This window comes from Vulpes lagopus, chromosome 6, assembly GCF_018345385.1.
Source record: "Vulpes lagopus strain Blue_001 chromosome 6, ASM1834538v1, whole genome shotgun sequence".
NCBI classification, from domain to species: Eukaryota; Metazoa; Chordata; class Mammalia; order Carnivora; family Canidae; genus Vulpes; species Vulpes lagopus.
In genome coordinates this window covers 21,662,314-21,685,967 of record NC_054829.1, presented here as the reverse complement: position 1 = coordinate 21,685,967, position 23,654 = coordinate 21,662,314, and the positions used below count along the sequence as shown (strand labels likewise).

General features: G+C 37.3%; 1 protein-coding gene and 1 pseudogene across 3 annotated transcripts in view; both read left to right on the top strand.

Moving 5' to 3' along the window:
* Window positions 1-23,654, top strand: part of NRXN3 (neurexin 3) — a 1,543,117-nt gene that overhangs the window by 899,737 nt on the left and 619,726 nt on the right. The gene's annotated exons all lie outside the window — the stretch shown is intronic.
* Window positions 20,824-22,327, top strand: LOC121493079 (annotated as a pseudogene).

Here is a 23,654-nt window from a genome sequence, read left to right as displayed (position 1 = left end):
CTCAGTGATTCAGTGTCTGCCTTTGGCTCAGGTCATGATCCCAGGGTCCTGGGATCGAGTCCTGCTTTGGGCTCCTCACAAGGAGTCTGCTTCTCCATATGCCTATGTCTCTACCTCTCTCTGTGTATCTTTCATGAATAAATAAATAACATCTTTAAAAAATAATAACAATATTTTTCATTAAAAAATTACATAAAAAATCTCAGTTATTGTCTTTTCCCCCGCTTCTTTGGTTCAAAGCAGATGCATTGGCTAACACCAATGTATAGCTGAAGCTGAGTCTATCTTCTTAGGCCATTTATTGAATTGTGTGTTTCTCATTAATTCTTTCTCTCTCTTTCTCTTGCCTTATCTCCAGCTTAGCTCCTCCTTCATTACCTGCCTGGCTGCCTCCCTCTGGACATTTGTATTTGGCTTATGCTCCTAGACTAACTTGACTTCAGCCTAGTTATGATTTGTGACCACATTTACTACCCTCCATTGGTAATAAATAACATTGGTCAGACTTTATTCTTGTCCATGAAAGTTTATAAGAAAAGGAACTTTTGTGTTTGTCTAATTCTTATTGCTACTTGTTAGCTATCTCCTTGAAGAGAGGGTGTGTGTGTGTGTGTGTGTGTGTGTATGTGTATGTGTATTATATAGGTATAATCTCCTTAAAGCCTTGTTCAAAGAGGGGCTTAATGAATATACTATTTATTAAAAGAGTAAATGTGTGATAACCAGCAGTGTCCCTTACTGCACCTACATCGTCAGTGAAAGCTGTGTGCCACCATATCTGTGACATTTCCCCTCACCATTTAGCAGTAAAGAAATGAAAAATGGAAGGCTCCATTAACCCTTTGTTGGAATTTGTATAACATTCAAAGTTCTGTTGTAGGTTTTTGACTTTAAAAAAGATTGGAGAGAGAATATCTGAATGAGATGATGGGCATGTACCATCAGTACATAGAAAAGGTCAACTATGTATTTGTTGTGGAGAGAAAATATGGAAAAGGTCAGAAAGATTAAGACTTTCTTCCCTTACAGTCATCCTGCCTGTTTTCCCCATTCTTTACACTGCTATGTAATTCTATGGAATATGATTCTCAATTAGGAAACTTTAAAGAAGACCAAGAGAGAAAAAAAAAAAAAAAGGAAGAGACTGTCTTCTAAATATATTTTTAGTTCTTCAGACAGCAGTTTAATTTCAGTTAAAAAGAAGAACAAAGACTTGCCAATGTTTTGGAACAAGGCTAGCTGGGTACTTTAGTGGGGCTCTTTTTAGAAAGGGACCATCAGGGCAGTTGCAGTGTTACATAATGCTGTCCTCCTCATTCCCAGGGAAACTGCAGTGGCCGTGAGGCTCTAGGGAAGCAGAGTGACTTGGATTCTTGTTATTTGCATCCAGAAAATTCTAGACATTTTATCAATTTTTCCCCCATTTCCCCCTTTTGAGAGAGATGTAAGAGAATAATCTCATTATCTCCATTGTAGAGATAAACAGTTCTAGTGAAATCTGTTGTCTTGCTTCAAGTTAGTTATCCATTAGCAGAAATGAGAACAAAATCTTGTGTTCTTTCTTTTTGAGACCTCTTCTCTATTCTGGTTTCTCTGACTGCTAATAAAATATCACATGTTTGTGCATATTTGAGAAATTTTGAAAGTTCATTTATTTCCCTAGCACTTATTGAACCCCTGCATTACACTACAGATCATGGTTAGAACTGATATAAAAATGTTTTCTTCAGGATGCCTAGAGGATATTTTTGTCTACTCAGGCTAAAACACCACTGATAATTTTCACTCCATCCTGGATATGTATGAGTAATTGAGACAAAGTAGAAAGGAATGTGGGAGGTACAGGATATGTAATGAGACTCATCTTTGTGAAAATGTTTCAGCACTGACGGAGTTTAGAACAAATTTGCCCTTTATCATGGTTATCCAAAGATTTATTGATTTGTGTGTGGTGTGATGTATATGTAGCCTGTGAAAACATATACAACTTGGAAAAAAGAGATGCGACTTTTCCAGTAATCTTCAGTACTTTTTTACTTCGGCAAAGTCATAAAACCTCTCCTTCCCATAGTTCTTTCTCTCTCTGCCTCCCCTACCATCACCACAACTTCCCTTTCTTCCTCTTTCTTCCCCTCTCTCCATTAACTATCTATCTATCTATTATCTATCTATTATCTATCTATTTATTATCTATCATCTATCTATCTATCATCTATCTATCTATCTATCTATCTATCATCTATCATCTATCTGTCTATCATCTATCATCTATCTGTCTGTCTATCATCTATCTATCATCTATACGGTGAGGATAATAATTACTCAGATATAGCCTATTGATCTCTCCAGGGAGATTTGGAAGATAAAATAAAGTCCTAGACATTAAGAAAGATGGAACAACATAAATGAAAAGTGGTATTATCCCTGTCCTCTAGGGGCTTGCCAAAACAGTCTCGTAAGGGAACTTTGGGGCTGACTTTCATGTGAATGTCTGGATTGCTGAAATACAGGAATAGCATAGAGGATTAAGAAGGGTTTTCTGACAATCCACGGGCTCTCCCTCTCCCTATAAAAAAGAAACTTTTTTTTTTTAATATCTAGAAAACAGTTGGTGACTCTGCATTTGAATTATTAAACCAAATAAGTGGTTTTTAAATTCAAGGAGCACCTATCTAAATACACATTAGGCATTGATTGTAGAGATACTTTGACTACAGGAGTACCCTACATAAATTATTTAATTCCTCTGAGATGGGTATTGTTTGGGTAAGGAAACAGGTGTTCAGAGAAGTTGAGTCAATTCCCCAAGATCACACTGCTCACTGTTGACTGAACCTTGATATGAAACCAGAGTTCTATTATATTCAAAAACAGAGCTATTTCCTCTATGCTGTACTACCCTGCATCTTTATAATTACCCAGCACCACTCCCCTTACCCCACCTCCTCATTTCCTCCTCCTTCTCTTCCTTCTTCACTCTCTTTATCAGTTAGTATCTTATTATCTTTGTCTTTCTTTTCCTCCAAGGAGACATTCACCAACTCCTGTCTAGAGTTGAATTATAGCCACAAAGCAGGATAAAAGTCTCTGTTTCCAAGCCAATGGGCAGTGTTTCCAGAGGCATAAATTTTAGGAATTAGTAATATCCCATATAAAAATCACTGAAGGATTGTATCCATGGTTATTTCAATGGCCCCTGTGATATTCCCTAAAAGTATAATTTATTCTATAATCCCTAGACACATGAGTTCATGCTCTCTGGAATGGGTTGCAGTTTCCCAGAAACCTTATAACAAACAGGACAGGTCATAGATCATGGTCTGTCAACCCATAGCTAAAGTGACTTCTACAGACCATGTTGCTTCTAAACTAGAGAGAATCTGCAATGTCTCCTGTTTCCCCCCCCCCCCTTTTTTTTTTCTTCTTTAAGGACCAACTTTATTACCACTCAAAATGACTAAGTGGTAGATTTCACTCTTTTCCTAGACTCCTCAGCTTCCTGTGGTAATTTGCAAGAAAGAAAGGGAAATTCATTAGGAGAAGCTGAATGGATTAAGAGATAATAGGATTTGGAGGACAGGACTGAGTGAATCACAAGGAAATTCATTACATTCCCAGTTGTTAGAATTGCTGAGTCCAGGCCTGTTCCTTTCCCAGCAGGGCCAAAAAAAGTACAGGAGGCACTGCAGAGCATTTAGTAAGAGCAGAGAAGATGAGAAAATGAGCTTCATAAATACAGAATTTAGAGTCAATAGTACATTTCCCAGGGACTGCCCATGCTTCACTTAGCAGGATTAGAAAAGATTCTTTTTCCAGCTTTATTGAAGTATAAGGGAGAGATCAAGTTGTGATATATTAAAGTATACAGTGTGATGATGGTTGGATAAGGGAATTCTTAAGGATATAAAGGCAAAAATGAACACTGTAAAACAAAAACCAAAATATCTAAAATATCTATAGAGTCATGCTTCCCAAGATTGGTCTCTGATACTGTTATGAAATGCCAGGAATCAAGATGTGGAAAAGCTCTCAGAAATCACAGGAGTGGTCCAAGGATGTGAATTCTGAATTCTGGTGCTGGAAAACTCTGGAAGGGATGTGTTCTCATCAGGGCTCCTTAATCTGTATTTACCCCATAGGACCATTTGGAGAGATGAAATGTTAGGAATAGATGGAAAATATTGCCCCACTTAAGTCAGAAATAAGCCTTTTTTGTTTCTATAAATTGTGGATTCTGCATGCTGCCTGATTGGAGAGGAAGGCCTAACTCTGAAGTTTTGAGCATTTGCTACTGTCTCAATAGGTAAATGTTCAGTTAGGTCCTGGCTTCTCTTCATCTGTTATTTCTGGAGTATCTCGGCCTTCATCTGGAGGAAGGTGACAGAAAGCATTCTGTTCCTGCAAAACATTTGCTTGTCATCAGAGTGTGTACTGTCGGAACAGCTACTGCCTACATGGCTCTGCCTCCTGAAAGTTAGCATTTTGGTGTGACTCAGTTATGAATAGTGATGCACACCACCCCTGCACACACACACACACACACACACACACACACACAACTCTCCACTGGAAAACCTGAGACATAGCACAAATGTCTAGAATTGTGAACATTCACACAGAGTACTTCAAATGATATTAAAATTCAGCAACTTGTGAAGAATGAGTAATAACAGAAATTTAGGGTTATATAAATTGGTTCTCATAAGATAATACAGATTTCTATGGTACTTTACAGATTTATAGTAGTGCTTTCATATTTCTTTTCTCCTGGCCTTCTACAAATACCTTATAGGATGTTTACTTATTACACACTTCTTAGACAAAGAAAGTCAGGCTTAGTTGTATTGTCTAGGGTATCATAGCCTAAGAAATGGCAGAACTATTAAATTCATGTTTTAAATTACATTTTTTCCTGTTATCCCTGTGTTGAGAGATAGATTCTTTCCTCTGATATTGAGATATAGAACAGAAAAAGGGATACTTAGACTCTTTCAAAAGATTAAGTCAAAAGAGACTATGAAAACTTTTCCCTTGGGAGATATTCACTTTTTATATTTCATTGTCATTGGAGAAGGCCAATCTATCCTCATAGCATGTCTTGTGCCAGGAAAATAGTACAATTCTTTAGAAAGCGTTTGAAGCAGCAATTCTCAGAAGCAAAATATGTTGCTGAGTAGATACCTTGAAAAATTTAGAAAATATTCATAAAGAGTCTTTTGATGATATTCTTTTAAAAAGAATATATTCTCTGAATAAAACTTAAGAATGGGAATAAAGCTTGGACACATTGCATTATTTTCTAAGTATCATGATTCCTATATTCCAAAAGGTACTAGGCTCATTGGAAATAAGTTGCCGTGAAGTGGAGTGTTTCTTGAAGGATTGGTTATAGCAGAAGTATGAGACTTTGTAGGCTAAATTCCAAAGCCTTTGCCTATTTGCGATTTATAGGACCAAGACCCAACAGAAGTCTTAGTTACCAGAGTGTTGGACAGAAAATGAATGGCCATGTATCTTGTTAAAATCACTAGAGCACTTTAGGAGGCAGGAGGTAATACTGACACTAGAACTTGTCTGAAATATCAATACAAAAATAGTTCTAGATACATGAAAATGGGCTGAAAAAATGAAGCAAGATTGGCGTTCCAAAAGAGCATTCTAAACTTACTGTCTATTTCCTGTGCAAAACAGTATATAAATGTTGGTGAGAGTGAGCAAAGCCATTGAGCTGCCTGTAAGTCAGAAGAAATTAGACAAGGCCATCAAAGGGATGGATTTCCATAGGAGAGAGCAACGAGTCATTAGGAATGAATTAATGGTATGTTTACAGGCAAAATACCTTCATTCTCAAAATTCTCTCTAACTCTACAATTTCAGAATTCTTTCTCACTTTTAGGGCCAATAACGTTGCCAGTATTGCCTGAATTGTGCCTTTGAATGAGTAATGACAGGATTCAAATGAGGACATTAAGGCCTTTTACAAAAGTAACTGTCCAATAACTTTTGCTTTGTGGATCTAGTTTGAGTGGTGGGTGTAGTCACTGATCTACATGTATGGGGTCATTCAATGACTTCCAAAAATAAGAGACATAGTTTCATTTGGCTTTTTAAGAATGAGCACTATCTTGTCACAGAACACTTTGAGAGTTCTGAGTGCCTCAGCAAGGCAACAAAGATCTTTGTATCAAGACCTGCCTGTATGCATCTATCCGGTCATTTGTCATCATTTATGTATTCCGTATTAAGGAAAGGAAGATATTTATATTAAATAATATCATACATATTCCACATGTGGACTTTATAGATTTCACTTGTATCAATTAAATTAAATTTACAAGTAAAATTTTAATCTCATGTCATGCTAAGTATTAAAAAAAAGGTTATGCTATTATCCTTGTTCCATAACTTCACAAATATCAAATTAATACTTTAAAAAAAAACTCTGGTTTGCTACCAATGGGTCATTTAAGCTCCTCATTAGGTATATGCATCTTTAAGCCTACATTATAGAAAATTTTACATTATTTTTGAAAGTTCTTAATTGGTGATTAAATTTCCAAGAATTTCCAGTAATAGGTGCCAAATGTCCGGAGATTTTTTTTGATAAAAATCTGAGCAGACTTCAAAATCAAAATTAAATAAAATCAAAATCACCATGATTTCAGGTCATAATCTGAATCTAAATTCTCTTTTAAAATTAAATACTTTCCAGATTGCGCACTCAGAGGCTTTCTTGGAAATAGGACTATGCAAATGCTACATGCATATAGATATAATTGACAATAGAAACACAGGAAACAATGTGAAAAAAAAAACTCCTTTTGTTCATAGTTGAAAGCTAAATTTGTTGTTGTCTTTAAAAAGATTGTAAAATTGTTTGTCATTCAAACCAAATTTATATGTTCCATTATCTATTAGTTTCTTTCTTTTCACACTGCCTGTATAGGAGACAGGGGAAACTGACTGGACATAAAAATGCCATGTGAAAATAATTCTTGTGTAGTCTCTAACAGAATTGAGCAATTAATGATAGATGCTTGGTTTGCACTTATGGTGCTTATGTGAACTAGAAAAGCTTTGAGCTTTTAACACACTGTCCTTACCTATATATGTCCTTACTATATATATATATATATATATAGTATATGGGGTTTGAGAAATTTAGAAAATATAACCTTTTCCTTGCTTTTTTTGTGAGCAAACAGAAGTACATTCTATTTGCCTCTGTACCCTACAAGAATGTGCTCTAATGATGTGAAAATAGTCATAGCCACTAGGGATACTCTTAATGTTGGATCACTCCCATTACAAGTCCTGAATATAATAAGTGGTTAATAACTCTCTTCATCCAAAGCGTGCTATGTTACTATTATTATTGTCACACCTGTGTGTGTGTGTGTGTGTGTTTGAAATTAAATGATCCTGAGTGCTAATTTACTGCCAAAAAAGCAATGTGAACACAAGTCACCTAAATAAAACTGCCACACAAGAAGGAGACACATCTATGGAAAATACACAGGAATATAGGAAGATCTCATGTGTGGCCCTTTTTCTTCTCTAGCTCTGCCTTGGACAGCTAATTTCAGTAAATGAAAGGGCTGTTATTAGTACCATTTTTAGAGTGTCTTAAGTTGTTTTCAGTGCTTAGCATTTTGAAAGCTGTATTCTGGTATGTCCAGAATGAAAATGCAAACTCACAGACACGTTAAACATAAACACACACACAAAGATTTATATATTTTATATAATATGTGTATACACACATATATTTAGGCTTGTATTTAGAAAAATAAAGACATTAAAATAAGAGAAGCAATGAGTGGTAGAAGAAAAAATAAACTTGTATAAAATGTAGCAAACTTACTTTTTAAAAATGTAACAGGTGTATTTTTCAACTTGAGTTGAAGCCTTCCACAGAACAATCTCTCCTCACTGTGGTGGACTGCCTAGTAAATGATATGGCAGCAGAACTCATGCCAGTGATGGCATTTTGCAAACACTGGATACTCAAAAGGATTGAAGCTCCCTGTATTGATTTGGAAGTAGATTACACTGCCTTTTCTCAAAAGCTTTTGTTTTTCTGTCCTCTCTCCTGTCAATAATTGTCCCCTTATTCCCATCTTGCTGTTGCCTACTTTCCTCAATGTGACTAATAAATGAGATTATTTATGGAATGCACTTAGCACTACATCTGGCTCTTTCTGTGCACTCAGTATATATAAGCTACTATCATTATTACACTTTGATCCTTTCCACATCCGCTTGATGTTTTTTAGGGCAAATAATTTAATCCCCATTTTATGAAAAGAAAGGTGAGACTAATGGAGGCAAGGAAGTTACCTGACTGGTCTTGGGTCTCAGGATTAGTGAACAGTATTATAACTACTTGAACTAAGAATAGTGACCTTTTAGGCCAGCGCTTGTTCTTCTGTATCACACTTATAAAATAGTGTTTTTTTTTTTCTTTCTGAAATACTCTCAAGAAAAAAAGAAGTTACCAGTACTTTCTTGTATCTTCTCCCTGATTTTCAATCCATGCCTTGTCTTAAAGTCCTTGCATTTAATTTAATAATTTTAGATGCTTTTTACTTGATGTGACAGCCCAAGTGCGGTCCTAAGTAATCTCTATTGGTATCATCAAACTATTGCATATATTAAGTATATTCCATCAAGTACAATGTTATAAAAGTTTCATAAAAATATCAACAACCAGGGATCCCTGGGTGGCGCAGCGGTTTAGCGCCTGCCTTTGGCCCAGGGCGCGATCCTGGAGACCTGGGATCGAATCCCACATCGGGCTCCCGGTGCATGGAGCCTGCTTCTCCCTCTGCCTATGTCTCTGCCTCTCTCTCTCTCTTCTCTCTCTCTCTCTCTCTCTGTGACTATTATATATATATATATATATATATATATATATATATATATATATATATATATATATCAACAACCCTTGACTTAATTTTTAGCCAGTATCTATTGAGAATTTCAGCAATTAAGATATTTATAGCATCATATTATAAAGTATATGTAAAGAACTATGTGAGCATATACGAAGAAGCAAAGAATTTTTTCCCCGGGAGTTCAGAGAAGTCCCCATTTGAATTAGGTATTAATTCATGGCTATACATTTGTCCAGTGGAAAGGGGCAGACAGAAGCAATAGGTAGGGTCTCTTTCAGACTAAGAGAGGCCATTTGAGCAAAGATATTAAGGAACAAGAGACAATGAATGATCCAAAGTGGTTAAACTGGGTTGATGGCCAAAGTAGCTTTTGTCCAGCTGTGAAGTGCCTTGCATGTGAGGCTAGAGAGCCTGTTGCTGATTTGATAGCATCTGAACTGCAGTGGATATTTTCAGGAAGAACTATGCCATGACCAGTTTGTGATTTAGAAAGAAAACACCGGCAGCATAATAAAAACAACAGCCAGAACTGAGTCTTCATGTCAAACTATTGCACAGTTTCAGGAGAGAAATGATGAGGACTGAAACTACGACAGTGGCCCTGGAGGTGAGGAAGGGGAGACACAGATCAGAAAAAAATGTGGATACACTCAACTGGGTTTAATACTTGATGCAATACACAGAATAAGTGACATGGAGGAAACAAAAAACTAGCTTAGATCGATAAGTATATAAGTCTTACCATAACCAAGATAAAGACATATTATCAGGTTCCTTTTTTTCCAATATAGATTAGATTTGGTTATAAGAATGCCATCTCTTCATTTGTCATCTTGTTATAGTAATATTTCTGGCATTTTCCTATAAAAGTAATTATGATGATCCCACCACCGTATTTTAGTAGTTTATCTTACTAGATTGTGAGCTCCTTGAGGGCAAAGGCAGTCAAGTTTATGTCATTTATCTTTTAAATACCCAGCACCTAGGTGCCTGATGCAGAGTAGAACTCAACTCATGTTTGATAAATTGGATTAAATTTAAATGTACTTTTGGCAATAGGGAAAAATGCTTAGAGGATTTTCCTGTCTCTGTTCCAATTCTTTGGTAAATCTCAGTCTTTTTGTTTTGGCTCCTATGAGCTTTTTCCAGTGCGGCAAATGCTTCTAGTTTACAAGAAAGAAAAAAGGAGAGCGAGTGAGCAGGAGAAGGGGGGCACTACAGCATCTAGTTTAGAACCTCATAGGTTTGCTTCTCATAATTTTCACCTTTGATGGGGAACTGTCCCAGATTTCATCCACCAGGCTCAGGTTCTGACATGGTACCTTCTTAAATCAAGCTTGAAGGGAAATTGATTGAAAAGAAAATACCATTATGGGAAAACAATTCATTCTCTTCCCCTTGACAGAAGGTAGACTTTTGTCTATATTGTAGAATAAATATTAGCTGGCTGATTGCTTTAAGATCTAGAAGCCTAGAGGAGTCATGATGCCTTTGCTTACTTTTTTCAGGGAGATTTCCTTTAATTTGGGAGACATTTGATACAAAGGTTTTTAATTATGTTTCAAAGAATCATATTTTTTCTCCCTATGTGGTTATTTGTATTAACTAAATATAGGTGTAGGAAAACTCTTGCAGATGTTTCTGTATGTAGTTGTTTTTATTGAAGTGTGTATTCTTCCAGATAGGGAGTAAGCTGATATTTTAAAATTTTTCTACTAAGGCCTTAAATATCACTTTTTGGGGGTGTTTTTTGTGTTGAAAGAAAATAGTTTCGAACTCCCAAAAATGGATTGAAGGGGAAACAAACAAACAAACAAACAAAAGGTAGAATAATGGCTACTTGATACTTCTGGTGGTGAAAACTATTTCCTGATCGTTTAGAAGAAGCCCATAAGATGCTCACATTGTGAGATACTCATCCTTCAGTTGACAAAAGTTGGATCCATGTTCTCTTGCAGAAATTTCAAACTAGTATCTCCTGGGACAAAATCTAGCCCTGAAACTATATGTTTGGTTTACATTTAAATGACATTAGGTTGGGCATGCCCTGACTAGCTCAACACAGACCCCATCACCCCTGTTGTATAATGCCTGGCCTACTTCACACATTTGCCAACTTCCTAGGTCCTAAAAGAGTTAAATATGACTGTCTTGCCAAAGGGTTTTATAGCACTCTGCTTTGAGGAAAGGTGAATTCCTACCTAGCAATGAAGTCAGATATGTGGCTCCTGAGAGTGAATAAGTAGAAAGCATTCTCATTTATGTCAAGGCACTCCTAGACGTCTCCCCACATCACATTAGAAGCTATTGAGGTCTTATCAGAAATAAGATACTTGTCAATATATTATCCATTCCCCATGTCACTTTGAACCATTAGTACTGCTGTCTAGTTAGCTCTTCTTGCTCTACAAGAAGACTTAGGGTACATAGGAATTTGATTGAGTGCTAGCCAGTTAAGATTCTGTTAAGGTACAAAGGCAGTATTAATTTAAAAAAATTTTTTGAGCTAGTGTTGAAAGCATAGCCCTTTCTTGACTTCTTTAATGCTAAAGATTCCATTTTTTTCTCCTGAGTTAGGGATATCTTATCTCCTTGGTTGCCTTATTTCGTCTTCCTCTCTCTCTTTCTCCCCATCCCCCCATACCTCCCCTTTTCTTTTGAAAGTCTTATCAAGAGTTAATGGACTCATGATCTAAAAATTAGGTTATTAGAAATTTCTGTCATATATCCTGGAGAATTGATGTTTGAATTCTCCTTGGCTTGAGTCAATCCTTTATCCTTTTTAGGTAAATGAATTAAGTCTCCTGCAATTTCCTGTGTGGGAGACTCTTTTTAGATGAATCATTTAAATTGAAAGCCCTGTCTGCTCATCAAGGGGCATGATTTTAGAGTTCTCCTGAGTATTTCGTGCACACTTAATACAGTCATTGAGATACATAAGGCAACCATGTGCCTTAATCTATGTGAAGTCTTGATTCATATGTGGTTATTTGGGTAAAGGCTATAACTGCAGTTTTGTATCCTCAGCTCTATTTCCAAAATTTCCCTTGGGCCACTTAAAAATAACCTCTTCTTGTTCCTTTTTATCTCGAAACTTTTTATTGGAAGACCTCAGGCCTAACTTCAGCATCAGAGATCAAAATTCCTATCTCACTTAATTCAACAATCCCTAGTCATTGTTGATACTCAGAGAAATAGAGACAGTGCTATATATTCACCCCCAAAGTGAAGAAGGTTATGAATTCTGTGATTTCTACATAGTAGTTTTTAATAAGACATTGTAGGGCCTACAAGAACACATTTACCTGCTAAATTGTTTTTGTAACCAAACTCAAATGTTCTAGAAAAAGTCAGACATGTCTTCCTCACAAGGAAAATTGAGCATCTTTACCTTTGCAGTTGTCCTATGGTACTTGTTAATCTGTTCACAATTCTCTTATCTTGTAAAGGGCGAGTCTTAATTAATTCCTTGTTGTTCCTTGCAATAAGAAGAAATTAAAAGGGGGCTCCTTGGGTATTAGACAAGATCACCTATGCACTTGCGTATTCATTGCATTGTAATTAAGCATTAATGAGTACCATTCTGTTTATAGTCCCAAATTTTCTCTTGAAATCATGTGGTAGAAGGGCAAGGAGAAGTCAGAAAGGTTTATTTATACCTATATCGTGTTAGTTATCTCAATAAACTTAGTAAGGTCTTTTCCAGATGTCACAGATTAAGAAATTAAAGTATAGAACAGTTATTGAAGTGGTGTAAGTGCACAGCTGATTAATGATAAAGGCATGATTCCACTTTAGCTCTTCATAAACCACCTGTGTTTTTCCACAGCAAGCTGTCCCATTGTTTCATGTAAGCCTTGCAATGCCCATCCCATGTGGGGCAGACTCACCAGGTACAACAAATGGGCTCTTCTCACATGTACATATCTCATGTTTATAGAATATTTTACTCTTTACACAAGATTTTTGTTTATATTGCCTATTCATATCTGAGCAACAACTCTTTGTGGTATATTCTCATTTAACAGAGGCATTCCTTTTGATTGAAGAGAATTAGTAATTTATCTGGTCATTTCTGGGAAGGATTTCGTCCCTTATGCGTGTGTGTTTGTGTGTATCATTCAGGTAGGCATTGTGAGTGATACAAAGCAACAACAACAACAGCATTTGACAGTGAGTTTTTATTGTTAATTATCTTATCTGTATTATTTCACTTATTCCTCATAGTAATCCCGTGTTTTGCTGATAAAGTAACTGTGACTCAGAGAGATCAAGTAACTAACCTGTTGTCTCCAAGTTAGTAAGTGGTTGATTCAAGATTCAGACTCAGCCAGTCAAACTCCAGAGCCCATACTCTTAACTACTATAGAAAATTACAAAATTACAAAACATGGCTCTGCCTTGTGGCATGAGACTCTAGGTGGCCAGACAACACCAACACAGAAAAAAAGATGGACATAGTTCTTGAAGAATGATCTGGACTTGATGTGTGTAGGAGCAAAGAAAGTGTATTCTAGCTGTGGGGAATAAAATGACAAATCCAGAAACATGGGAATGGTATAGATAACCCATTTTATTTTATTTTCATTCTGCATAGAGTTATATCTGATATGATTATACTGACAAAGAGAGGACTTCACTTTCTTGGAGTGTTCAGTTGGTAGAAATGAATTGTGGGGAAGGTGACAACCATAGGGTTTGAAAGGCTTTGGAGGAGAAGCATTGAAGACCTCAGAGAAGAGAGTATATATTGTAAACTGGAATGATGGCATAACCATCAGCCCTGGTAAACTGAGGCTGCTGTCTAATCTTAGAAGGAGAATGAAATTCAGAACAGCAAAGCAGGAACCGTCTCCTTGGACAAAGCCTCAAGAAAGAAAAGCCTGTCTGAACCCAGATTGCTCATCTGAATACCAAGAAGTCGGGCAGAAGAAGGACTCTTGTAGAGGAAAGAGAAGATGTGCCTCTAGCCCTTAAGAACTCTGGAGGAGGTTTCCTCCCAACACACTTAAATGAACACCAGTGAGCACCAGCAACTGCCCAGACTAGGGGAGCAGATAACTGAGCAATTAACCTTTGGTGAGGGGTGTAAAACTCCAATTAAGAGCAGAATCTCCTCCATTATGTGGGAAGGGGAACTGTGGAAAAATGTATGAGGGGGGTGAGGAAGTGAAAACTAGGCAAAGAGGGAACAGTGTGTTAGCAAGCCAGATTTAAAATCTGTCCAAATAGGTGTACGAGGGTGGGAGCAGCAAACAGGGGCACTGACTAATTTTCCTGATTGCCAGTTACAGTTTCTTCTCCCTTCCCAGTTCCCCACACTGACTGTGGTACTCGGCAACCAGCAGCGGAGGGATGGGGGAGGAGAAGTTAGATGTTTATCCTCTTCTTTGTTGTAATTTCCTTCTTATTTGCTGAGCATCTTTGGTAATTTCTCTATAAATTTGCTCAGAGTAGCAATTTAGTAGCTTTTCTGTTGACAAATGAAGAACATCTTAATAGTCAAGTGACTGCATTCCATCCCTTTGCAAGAGTAGAAGTGGCATCTTGCAGGTTGCAAAGATTGACACTGGGAAGTGGGAGATCTTAGGAAAGTCTCATTTCCACAGAACCTATTTACTTTTGCTCCATTTTAGATAGGAGGAAATAAGCTTCTATGCCTTGTGAACCTGGTTTCTTGTGAAGATTTATTCTGAATCTTCCTTCTTTTATCACTTGGTTAATGAATGCCCTTCAAACAGAATCAAGAGGGAAGCTCCTCAAAACTTGCCCGGAAGTCTTCAGAAGCAAACACATATATTATTTTGTATCAGATGTTTCCCACTGTCCATCTTCAGGAGACAGGAAGCAGTGACATTCCTTTTGATAGGACCAGAGATGAGTGCAGAGAGGAAGGCACCTTTGCTATCCACGTGTCACCATGCTTTATCATATGAAGTACAGAAGTTACTGTCTTAAAAGTAAAACATGAGAATCTTAAAATCCTTCTCACATCCTGCTCGGAAATTTCCCTGCACTGCATTAGCAGATGAAAACCTCACATATATATTTTATGGTAATGCACTACAGTTTTACAAGTGTTTCTGTAAATATCACTTCATGTGATTCTCATAAAATCCTTGGGAGATCAGCAGCTTAAGAATTGGCAGGACATGGTATAGGTATAGGGGGACAAGCTAGGGCTCAGAGAGGCCATGGGCCTTCCAAAGTCCAAAAGCTCAAGTCCAGTCTGCATTCATCTATAGTCAGGAATCACCATTCCATAGATATTTGTTGACATCAATACTTTGGGTAGGAAAAGAGGAGGGGGAGCTTTTAAAAAAAATCTTAGAACCATGGCTAGTGGAAAGGGAAGAAAAAGTAGATCTAAGGCAGCACTAGCTTTCTTCAAATTTTTATTTATTTGGGGAAGAGAGTGGCTTAGAGCACGGGTGATCAGTTATTTCTCAAATCCCTCTTCCAGAAGAAATCAGGTGCCCTACAATGATATATCATTGTTTTGTTGTCATTGTTAGCAGTGTTCTCACAGGAGACACAGAGAAGCAAGCCAAGCATTGGCCATTCTAAATCTTGCCTTTGCATGTATTTGAAATAACTGTTGTACCTACACCACAAACCAGGGGTTCAGGTGTCTTCAAGGAGATTCCTGATGATCATTCCTTAATTTTCTTCCTGGGACCTATTGCCTGGTAGTGGAGACCAGTTTCAATATTAATCAAGGTTAGATCCAATTCTTAAAATGGAATGAAGAATGAAAATTTCTTGTTTTTTGCCCTAGTGCTTGCCAACAGCCTCCTGTACCCAATCCTCTTCCCTGCCACCTCTATCAGAAGTATTACAGTGTGGTGTGTTGGGAGGTGCAGAGAGAGAGGTTTGGCAGAGGCACTCAGCACTTCTCTTAAGCCTGTTTTCACAATGAGTAAGTAAGGGTGAGATAAGATCTGACGGTCACCCCCAATTAATGCCTGGACATGTTCCCACACAGAGTGACATCCAGAGAAAGAGGCAGGAGCTTCTTGCATCTAACCAAAGCTACCACTTCGCACTCCCACTTTATAGTACAATTTTCCACCTTCCATGCGTGTTGCTATCTGACCTGGCTACTGCAGAGATACAGCCACCTCCCAGGAGATCCAACACACAAGCTAAAAATAAAGGCTGCTGTTTCTCTGCAGATGCCATTAACCCAATTAGAGCAAAAAAGAATTAAAAGAACTTATAGCCTCATTAAATAGAAGCAGCATAAACTTCAAGAAGGCAAACTAAATTTGTTATGCAATTTAAAATTTTACTCAAAAATCAAAATCATTTGAAACCCCCAGTCCCTTAACGGAAGGCAGACACCACATGGTGGTGACTATGCGAGCTAGTAAATCAACAGAAGTTCAAGATTCCAGTGCAGTAACACAGGTGATGAGTGATGCTTCATGCAAATTAAAAAAAAAAAAATTGACAAGTCTCCTATTCCATAAAAAGGAAAATATTCTTCTGAAAGTTCTTTGGTTTAAAAATATGGTCATGCTTTGATAAGTCTTTTGGTAGTTATACAGAAGATATTTATTTATTAAAATATTTTGCAAATAGCCCTAACCAATGTACATCTTAAACTAGTAGGTCAAACATGCAGGGCCTCATAGAAACCAGCCTCTGAGAGACTGGAACCTCACCTATGTGTGAGGTCCTTCAAGGGTAGATCCAGCCACCAAATACGTACCAAAAAGCCTTATGGTAGCCGAGAAGACTGGCTCCGAGTGCATAGACTCAACCTAAGTCTCTCCATTATGTTATCAATGATTTTATGACACATTAGTTTTCTAACTCACAATGTTTGGAAGCCAGTGTACTTTATTTTAGTCTCAAAAATATCATTTTATGTTTTTATGCAATAAAAGTAATATGTTCTCATTATATTTTTAAAAATTGGAAATAAGAGTTTAAAAAAAATAATTACTCCTATCCTTCTAAAACAACTGTGCTCATAATTAGGTGTATTTCATCCGTATTTTTTTTTCTCTAGCTACTAGCTACTTTTATTTTCCCATATTATGTATTTGGGTCTATTTTCAACTATGAGCCACTTGCCATTTTGAACAAGGATTTCAGCAAACACTGTGCTCTTCCTTATTCTTTCACTTGATAATCATTACTATGCTAAGTGCTAGGAGCACAGAGAGAATACTTTTGAATTGTATTCATAGTCAACTAGTTGAAGACTAGAAACAACTATCTGGGGTCCCAAAAAAACTGACACACGCAACCTAACAACGGCTCATCACACCCTAACTTCAATATATCTGTCTAGAGCTATTTAAACACAACTGTTTTCAAAACATTTCTCCATCTTCATAAAATGATTTTTGAAATATAAGCCAGATTTTCTTCCTTTGTTTGGAAAAAGGAGTATGACAAATTTAGAAATATTATTTTATATGTGTACTTAAGGAAGGGAGGTAACTTAAAAGAAAGCTTCAGAGATAAGCTGTTATTATTTGTTGTTGGTGTAGTAACTATTATTACTATTACTATTATTGGAGACAGAGAGAGAGAGAGAGGGAGAGAGAGAGAGAGTGTGTTAATTTTCAGGCAGTCAGAGCAGAAAACTCCTACCTTGCATTTATTTTACCCATTGAGCTATTGTGTAAGGGCTTAATAATACATCAGTAAGATCCCTGTCTTGGGAACTTTCAACTGAAAGTACCTCAATCACTTTTATTGAAATGTTATCATGAGGAAAATCTAAACCCAGGTTAGCTCACTGATTTCCTGGGTTGTGAGGGTATACAGCTACAAGATCTCTAACATTTTTTCTCGGAAGACCTCTTCATTGCTTGTCTTCTTAAGTGTATTATAATAAACTACGTGTTGCTAATTTATTTGCCACATACCCCACGCCCCACCACCACTACCACCACTTCATCTCTTCAGTGAGTTTTTAGTTTATATTGTATTTGAAATGCAGAAGCTCAAGCCTGGTAGAAACCCTGAAGAGAAAATGTAAGACTGAATCACTATGAAGCTGAAAATCTAGACTTGGAAGGAACAGCAGTCTCACAGATGAAGTCTGAAAGACAGTACTTGCGTTGTCTGGGGCTCTTAATAGAGCTGTGGGCAGGCAAAGTTAGCTAGCCATTATGCAAAGAGCATGGAGCTCATCAATAACCTGTAAAGCCTTTCCCATGTGGATCCCATATTCCTTAGTACTTGCTTGTGCCTCTCACCTCACTTAATTATTCTATATTTTCTTATATACCTATAGACTAGGATAGTTTAGAGACAATTGCACAGTTGTGTACCGCACAATTCAATTTGGTTAATTTGGAAAGCAAAAGGCTTTTCTACTGGTGTGCAAACATAAGCTGTGTAGCCTCAACTCCGCTGACAACCAGAAGGAGTGAACTGGTTTCCTAAGAGTAAAATCTGCCCCACAAATATGTGCTATTTGGCAACATTTTTTTAACATTTGAAATTATGAATGTTTTCTGATAGGTCATGTGGACTCAGCTTTTGCCTCAGGCCCTATCACTCCATGTTTTATTATGGCAAGCTTATTCACACATTTATGATACCTGCCAAGCTGCTGTAGGAAGTTTGATATGTGGCTTGGCCTTTCTAGACCTCATTTAACCTCTCCAGACTGCAGTTTTCTCATCTGTAAAATTGCCATCATACCTGCCCTGCCTACATCATGAGACCTTCTGATGATCCAAAGAGTTAATGTGGGCAAAAAGACCATAAAGATTATAAAGCACAGAATAATAAAATATACTATCATTAAATTTATAGTGTTATGATTATTATTTGGATGATATTGAAATATGATCAAATTCAGCTTAGTAAAAAGCAAGTAAAATTTCTTCACTTTCATTTATTTTTTTTTTTTATTTTTTATTTTTTTCTGTTTCTCTTTTGTTTATTAAGGGATAACACAGTGTCTGGCACAAAATAGGCAATGTTTGTTGATGGAGGAGTAAATGATTTAAAGAATTACTAAAGCAATCCAAAGCATCATTACAACTTTAAACCTGCCAACACAGTGTCTTGTACATACTCTGGTTTCTCTTCAGATCGTATAAATCTTTCGCCTTTCACTTTCATTTATAAAACTGAATCTCTATTCTTTGACTGATGGGCAGGCAAGCCTAAAACCTGCAGAATGTCAGATTGCTGGACACGTTTCCATTCTTTTTTTATATTCCCTTGTGGATTTCTTGTGAGTATACAAAGATCGAGAGGCCATCTCAGAGGTTACCTTTCATTCAAGAGGTGGTGGCATCCTATTCATTGTGAAGTTCTGGACTTTTTCCTCCTCATCACAGAAAATTGGTGTCACATGGAGCATCCTTTCTTCACCCTTGACCCTTGCTTCCTCTCTGATAAGTATCTGCCTAGAACTGGAGAAGAGAAATTTAAAACTGTGTTTTAGAATGGATGGGTCCATCACAAGACACTTCCAAACCTAAAAAACATACTTAGCTTTTGAAGATTATGAATATTTCCTATATTCTTTGGTGAAATATTAAGCAAAATGATAGAATACAGACTACACAAGAACCCATGGAATTGACATGATTTGATACTCATTCAAAGATGAGCAAAAGGGTTATGCAGTATTTTTTATCCTTGTGCCATTTGAATGCCACCACCATCACCATTTTCGCCATACCCACTCATCACCTGTGTTATTATTTACTTAACTATCTTCTTTAAGCTGACTTATTTTAATTAAAATAACTATATTCATTTTAAAAGCAAAATATATAACTGTAAGGTAAATAGAAAATAGTAGCACTTCTCATAAATAAAAGATAATGGTAAAAATAAGCAATAAGAAAACATGTTATTATGTATTAGCTATATTTTGTAGCCTACCAAAACCCAAATCCTACTCTTCTATTAAGGAAGGAAGGAAGGAAGGAAGGAAGGAAGGAAGGAAGGAAGGTAGGAAGGAAGGAAAGAAGGAAGGAAGGAGAAAGGAAATTGATAAGTCTGAGAACTCTTGAAGACTTGTAAGCACCAAATTTCTCTATAAAGAAATGAGGATTGAAAGAAAAAATTAATAATTTTGCATATGTGTGATTTGGTATTGAGTCTTTTCTTCTTTATAACTTCATTTAACACATCAAGCATAGTCACAAACATTGGGGTATACACCTATTCTGATAGAATGTGGGAATTTTATCTTTATCATGGATATTCTCAATAATGTGACCCAAATGTCTAGGAAGCTGTATTATTTAAGTTTTATTTTTTTTAAAAAAAATCTCTGCTTTATGTCTTCATTAAAGGAATAAGGGATTTTATTTCTTTAAGCCAAAATCTTCATTATAGGTTATTAAACAACTACCATGACAAGAAAGTACTAAATGATTACTTATTTAGATATCAGGGAAAGAACTTTACGTGGATATTTTAATTCAATCATTACAACAGCTCTAAAAAACAAATGCTATTAAAGTACCCATTTTACAGATGTGGAAAATAAGGTTTACGTGGAATTTATGTTTGCCGTGATCATATAACTAGTTAGATCAGAAAATCTGATTCTGGAGTCTGCAATCTTAACCCTTCCTAAGATACTTTTACTATTTTTAAAAAAAAGATTACTAAGTGTGTTAAGAGGTCATATCTCATTGTTTTTTGGAAGGTATGTTAAGTCTACTGCACTCTTTTTCACAATGGGTTTGCCACCAGAACACAGGTGTCATGAAAACCACCATTAGGGGCAACCCCGATGGCCCAGTGGTTTAGCACCACCTTCAGCCTGGGGCCTGACCCTGGAGACCCGGATCGAGTCCCACGTTGGGCTCCCTGCATGGAGCCTGCTTTTCCCTCTGCCTGTGTCTCTGCCTCTCTCTCTCTCTCTGTGCCTGTCATGAATAAATAAATAATTAAAAAAAAACCCCACCACTAAACCTAAACCAAAATGGGAAAGGAAAAGATTCACATTAACATTGTCGTCATCGGACATGTAGATTTGGGCCAGTCTACCATACTGGCCATCTGATCTACAAATGTGGTGGGATTGACAAAAAACTATTGAAAATATTGAAAAGGAGGCTGCTGAGATGGGAAAAGGCTCCTTCAAGTATACCTGGGCTTTAGATAAACTGAAAGCTGAACGTGAACATGGTATCACCATTGATACCTCCCCGTGGAAATTTGAGACCAGCAAGTATTATGTGGCCATCACTGATGCTCCAGGACACAGAGACTTTATCAAAAATATGATTACAGGCACATCTCAGGCTGAGTGTGCTGTCCTGATTGTTGCTGCTGGTGTTGGTGAATTTGAAGCAGGTATCTCCAAGAATGGGCAGGCCCATGAGCATGCCCTTCTGGCTTACACACTGGGTGTAAAACAACTAATTGTTGGTGTTAACAAAATGAATTTCACTGAACCACCCTACAGTCAGAAGAGATACGAGGAAATCGTTAAGGAAGTCAGCACCTACATTAAGAAAATTGGCTACAACCCCAACACAGTAGCATTTGTGCCAGTTTCTGGTTGGAATGGTGACGACATGCTGGGGCCAAGTGCTAACATGCCTTGGTTCAAGGGATGGAAAGTCACCTGTAAAGATGGGAATGCCAGTGGAACCACACTGCTTGAAGCTCTGGATTGCATTCTGCCAACAACTCATCCAGCTGATAAGCCCTTGTGTCTGCCTCTCCAGGACGTCTACAAAATTGGTGGTATTGGTACTGTCCCAGTGGGCTGAGTGGAAACTGGTGTTCTTAAGCCTGGCATAGTGGTCACCTTTGCTCTGGTCAATGTTACAACTGAAGTAAAGTCTGTTGAAATGCACCCTGAAGCTTTCAGTGAGGCTCTTCCTGGGGACAGCGTGGGCTTCAATGTCAAGAACGTATCTGTCAAAGATGTTCGTCGTGGTAATGTGGATGGTGGCAGCAAAAATGACCCACCAATGGAAGCAGCTGGCTTCCTGGCTCAGGTGATTATCCTGAACCATCTAGGCTGAACCAGTGCTGGATATGTACCTGTGCTGGATTGTCACAGCTCACATTGCTTGCAAGTTTGCTGAGCTGAAGAAGATAGATCATCATTCTGGAAAAAAAAGCTGAAAGATGGTCCCAAGTTCTTGAAATCTGGGGATGCTGCCATTGTTGATATGATTCCTGGCAAACCTATGTGTGTTGAGAGCTTCTCTGATTATCCTCCTCTGGGCCATTTTGCTGTTCGTGACATGAGACAGATGGTTGCTGTAGGTGTCATCAAAGCAGTGGACAAGAAGGCAGCTGGAGCTGGTAAAGTCACCAAGTCTGCCCAGAAAGCTCAGAAGGCTAAATGAATATTATCCCCAATACCTGCCACCCCAGTCTTAATCAGAGGTGGAAGAACAGTCTCAGAACTGCTTGTGTAAATTGGCCATTTAAGTTTAATAGTAAAAGACTCGTTGATGATAAGAATGCATTGTAAAGCCTTCAGAAGGGAAGGAGAATGTTTTGTGGACAATTTGTGTGTGTGTGTGTGTGTGTGGCAATTTTAAGTTATTAGTTTTTAAAATCAGTACTTTCTAATGGAAACAACTTGACCAAAAATCTGTCACAGAATTTTGAGACCCATTAAACAAAAGTTTAATGAGAAAATAGTCTACTGCACTGAAATGAAGATCAACATTCTGAAACTGTTGTGTCTATAGAAGATCAAATTTTATATTTTGAATTTAGATTTAGGAACCAAGGTAAACAACAACAAAAAATGGTACAAGAACAACAAAAACTTTTACCAACCATTTTTTTTCAAATGAGTATAAATAGCTCCTTCCTTCCTCCCTTTCTCCTGTCCCTCCCTCTTGCCCTCCCTTCCTTCTGTAGTGCTTTATTTAAATTCCTTTACATGATGTTATTTTATTAACAAGACTGTGAAAACAAATTTTGGATCAAGATTTTGAGGTAATTCACCAAGTCAGGGAAGAGAAAAAATTTCAGAAGTCTCCAGAATCCAGGTGAAGAAGACTGTTTAAGATTGGCAGCAATCTTGACTCCCATTGGTATTTCATTCTATCATTACCACATTCCTACTTCTACTTTTCTTATGCCAGGGTCTCCTCCTCAGTACTATTAACCTTGTGGGCCAGATAATCCTTCATTGTAAATGGCTGTCCTGTGCCTTGTAGAATACATAGGAACATTCCTAGATATTCCCCCACTCGATGCCAGTAATGTCTCCCTAGTTGTGACAACCAAAAATATTAACAGAGGGGAGCCTGAGTGTCTTAGTCAGTTAAATGTCTGATTCTTGATTTCAGCTCAGCGTGGTGAGATCAAGCCATGCATCAGGCTCTGTGTTCAGCAGGAAGTCTGCTTGAGGTTCTCTCTCTTTCCCTGCCCCACCGCCTGCTCTTGCACACTCTCTCTCTTTCTAACAAATAAATAAATAAAATCTTTTAAAAAAACATATCCAGACATTGCAAAATTGCTCTTGGTTATGAACTATGGCTAAGGATTTTCTAAATTTGTGATCATTTTCTGCTTATTTTGCTATTAATTGGTATCTGTTATGTTGCTTTTTTCCTTTAGTGAAAGTTCTTCCTCTGCTTAGAGAGAAGACATGTTTTGAAACCTTTGGGGCCAAATAAAATCTCTCTTGTTTTCAAGGTGTATAGCAAGGTATAAGTATGATGGCATTATTAGCATATACATCTGAATGTTTTTACTTTGATTTTAGCACTGAGTTTAAATGTCTATCATATTGTCTTCTCAAAGAAGCATATTTTCTGAAGGTGCTGGTCAAGC